Raw genomic sequence first — 4,894 nt, 5'->3', positions numbered from 1 at the left:
CGAAACGTCACAGTTCCGGCAAAGCCCTAAAGGGGAGCATAGGTTAAGTGGCCGCTCTTCTCCTCGTAGCCGTTAGAGGGCGCCAAGTCACCCCCAAACCACAGCCCCCAGGGAGAGGGGCAGTGTACTTTCTAAATTCTGACTCTTTTATTAGTCCCTTCAGTGGTCATAGGAGCGGGCCATGGGAGAAAGTCATTTGTCATGTCAGCAGTTCTTCCAAGTCTAGAGTTCCCGCACCCCAGAAGTGTGATTTCAAAATTGAGAATTTATAAGGGATTTAAGCAGTTTCGTCTTTTCAGAAAAGGTCAGCAGAGGGAGCTGGTAAAACATGTTTGAGAAAACATGAAACTAGTTTTAGATATTAACCCAGGGCACACGAAAAGGAATAATTACAGAAGCACTGGCAGTAATAGAATAGTAAGTACACAGCATCTTTTTCTCCACTGAGTGCTTGGAAGCCAGCATAAAGGACCATCTTCAGCTCATTGAACAATCATAGATGCAAATGCCCACAAGGGTCGGAGAAGAGGGCCTGATCAGATCTGACTGGAAAGCACCTGCCCACCCCCATGTATTAGGTTTAGCTAAATAGTGCTATTTGAGAGCATAAGCCCACTATTGCAAGGTTTTAAGCTCCTTTCAATAGAGACTGAAAATTCAGATTTTTATATAAAGTCTGCTGTTGGCAACATATTTTTTCTTTTGAGAAATATTAAGTCCACAGAGAAGTTGTAAGAGTTATTTTATTAATGAACACTAATGTATTCCTCACCCATTTCATCAACTAGCAACCTCTTGACACACTGACATTTTCTTTCTCTCTCTCCACCCATGTTTACACACATATGCATCTGTAGACACACATCTAAAAGTAGTCTTCAGATGGCAAGTTGCCATCCGGATATTTTAGCACATTATCTTGCAAGAAGAATGGCATTCTTCCACACAACCATATTTCAATTATGGTATATAAGAAAATCAGTATAAATTCAATAACTTACGTAACATACAGGTCATTTTCAGTTGTCCCCCAAATATTTTTATTTATTTATTTATTTATTTTTGTCTTTTTGCTATTTCTTGGGCCGCTCACGCGGCATATGGAGGTTCCCAGGCTAGGGGTCGAATCGGAGCTGTAGCCGCCAGCCTATGCCAGAGCCACAGCAACGCTGGATTCGAGCTGCGTCTGCAACCTACACCACAGCTCACGCCGGATCGTTAACCCACTGAGCAAGGGCAGGGACCGAACCCGCAACCTCATGGTTCCTAGTCGGATTCATTAACCACTGAGACACCACGGGAACTCCAATATTCTTACTGAGTGGTGTGCTAGAGCTGGCTTGTGCAGTGAGAATGTGCATCTCCTCCAACTCCAAGTTCAGTGGTAGGTTGCAATTACACACAGTAATGCTTGACACAACAGCTTAACGTTGTTCATGGTGGGGTTGTTTACACCATGGAAACTGGCAAACACTAAAAATCTGGGATCTCCCCACACCCCCTGTCATTCATTAAACATTTATCTATATGCCACCTTTTTTGTTGTTTAATGGTTATTGAAGCATAATTGATAGACAAAACTTGCATAATGCACATAATTTGATGGGCTTTAATACATGCATACACCTGTAAAAGCATCACTCCTTAAGGTAATAAACATTCATCACCTACAAAAGTTTCCTCGTGTCCCTTTTTTGTTTGTTTTTTTGTTGGTAAGAATACTTGACATGAAATCTACATTCCTAACAAATTTTTTAAATGCACAATACAGTGTTGTTAACTATTGGCACTATGTTGAACAGGAGATCTCAGAATTTATTCATCTTGCACAGCTGAAACTATATCCACTGAAAAACATCTCTCCATTTCCCTGTCATTCTAGTCTCTGGCGACCACCAGTCTACTCTCTGCTTCTGTGAGCTTAACTATTTTAGATAATTCGTATAAATAGAATCATACAGATTTTCATTTCTGTGACTGGCTCATTTCATTTAGCATGATGTCTCCAGGTTCATCAATATTGTCACATATGGCGGAATTTTCTTTTTTAAAAAGACCAAATAATATTCCATTGTGTATATATATATGTGTGTGGTGTGTCTATCTATATATGCCTATATGTCTATATATATATATATATATATATATATATATATATATATGTCTATATGTTTCTCTCTCTCTACATAAACATATCACATTTTCTTTATCCATTCTGTCCATGGACATTTAGATTGTTTCTTGGCTATGGTCTTTAATGTTGCAATGAACTTGGTAGTGCAGATATCTTTTTGAGATCCTGATTTCAATTCTTTTGTACAAATACCCAGAAGTGGGATTTCTGAATAATATTCTAGTTCTAGTTCTAATTTTTTGAGGAAACTCCTACTGTTTTCAATAGCAGCGGCACCATTTTATATTCCTACTAACAAGGTAGAAGTGTCATAATTTCCTTTTTTCCTTTTTTTATTATTAAAGTATAGTTGATTTAAAATATTACTCATAATTTCTTCATAGTCTCTCCAATACCTGCTATCTTTTATTTAAAAAAAAAATTTTTTTGTCTTCTCTTTTTGCCTTTTCCAGGGCCGCTCCCACAGCATATGGAGGTTCCCAGGCTAGGGGTCCAATGGGAGGTGTAGCCGCCAGCCTATGCCAGGGCCATAGCAGGGTGGGATCCGAGCTGCGTCAGCGACGGACACCACAGCTCACAGCAACGCCAGATCCTCAACCCACTGAGCAAGGCTAGGAATCGAACCTGCATCCCCATGGATGCCAGTCAGGTTCATTAATCGCTGAGTCACCATGAGAACTCCGAGTACTTTTGTCTTTTTAGGGCCACCCCACGGCATATGGATGTTCCCAGGCTAGGGATCTAATTGGAGCTGTTGCCAGCCTATACCACAGCCACAGCAATGCAGGATCCAAGCTGCATCTGCAACCTACACCACAGCTCAGGGCAATGCTGGATCCTTAACCCACTGAGCAAGGGCCAGGGTGAAACCCTCAATCTCATGGTTCCTAGTCAGATTAGTTTCTGCTGCTCCACAACGGGACTTCTGATACCTTTTTATATACCTGTTGGTCATTTCTGTATCTTCCTTAGAAAAATGTCCGTTCAAGTTCTTTGCCCATTTTTAAATTGAGATATTTATTTTTTGCTATTGAGTTATAAACATTTTACTCAATGTATGGTTTGTAAAAATTTTCCCTTTCCTTAGGTTGCCTTTTCATTCTGTTGTGTCTTTTGCTGTGCCCTTTAGTTTGATGAAGTCCCACTTGTCTATTTTTGCTTTTGTTGCTTGTGCCTTTGGTGTCATATTCAAGAAATAATTGCCAAAACCAATGTCAAGAAGATTTTCCCCTATCTTATCTTTTAGGAGTTTTATAGTTTCAGGCCTTACATTTAAGTCTTTAATACATTTTGAGTTGATTTTGTGTGTGTGTGTGGTATAAGAGTCCAATTTCATTATTTTGTATGTGCATATTGTTGAGAATAACATGGTCAAGACCTGCACTATCTAATACAATAGCCACTAGCCATGTGTAGCTTTTCAAAGTTATATTTAAATTATTTACCATTAAATAAAATTAAATATTCATTTTTTTTCCTTTGGCACTAGCCACATTTCCGGTGCTTAACAGCCACATGTGGCTACTGGCTACCACATTGGAGAATTTCTGTGATAGCAGAAAGTTCGATTGGGCAGCACTGGTTTAGAGTATGAACATAGCAGTAGGTAGGTGAGACAGGTGAAAGATAAAATTGTTAGAGGGAGTCAGGATAATTAACTGAGAGGATATGACATGGAAGAACTGCATATTTGGTTTTGAAATCACTGAGAATTATGCCAGGTGTAATGGTGAAGAGAGAGACACTGAGTCAGAGATCAATTCACACCTCCATGATCTAGCTCTGAGCCTCTAGGAGAGAGCTGACCCCCACCCCCAGCTCCAGATGTGGATATTTTGGTCAAAGGAGAATCCCATCCCCCTAGCAAATGATTGTCTTAGAAGGAGGCTTTGATGCAATTCATGCATGAGGACCTGAGACATGAGGAGAGAGTGACTGGAGACTTTAAGATATATATACACAAACAGGATAGAAAGCCCAGAATTAAACCCACACACCTACAGCCAACTCATCTATGACAAAGGAGGCAAGAATATACAATGGAGAAAGGACAGCTTGTTCAATAAGTGGTGCTGGGAAAACTGGACAGCCACATGGAAAAGAATGAAATGAGAACACTCCCTAACACCATACGCAAAAATCAACTCCAAATGGATTAAAGACCTAGATATAAGATCAGACACTATAAAACTCCTAGAGGAAAACATAGGCCAAACACTCTCTGACATAAATGACAGCAACATCTTCTCAGATCCACCTCTCAGAGTATTGACAACAAAAACAAAAATAAACAAATGGGACCTAATCAAACTTCAAAGTTTCTCCACAGCAAAGGAAACTCTAAACAACACAAAAAGACAACCCACAGAATGGGAGAAAATCTTTGCAAGTGAATCCACTGACAAGGGATTAATCTCCAAAATTTATAAACAACTTCTGCAGCTCCATGCCAAAAAAACAAACAAGCCTATCAAAAAATGGGCAGATCTAATCAGACAGTTCTCCAATGAAGACATACAGATGGCCGAGAAACACATGAAAGGATGTTCAACATCACTCATTATTAGAGAAATGCAAATCAAAACCACTCTGAGGTACCACCTTACACCAGCCAGAATGGCCATCATCCAAAAGTCTACAAACAATAAGTGCTGGAGAGGGTGTGGAGAAAAAGGAACACTAGTACACTGTTGGTGGGATTGTAAATTGGTGCGACCACTGTGGAAAGTAGTATGGAGATTCCTCAGAAAACTAAACATA

This window comes from Sus scrofa, chromosome 9, assembly GCF_000003025.6.
Source record: "Sus scrofa isolate TJ Tabasco breed Duroc chromosome 9, Sscrofa11.1, whole genome shotgun sequence".
NCBI lineage: Eukaryota > Metazoa > Chordata > Mammalia > Artiodactyla > Suidae > Sus > Sus scrofa.
Note: the sequence above shows the minus strand (reverse complement) of the source record.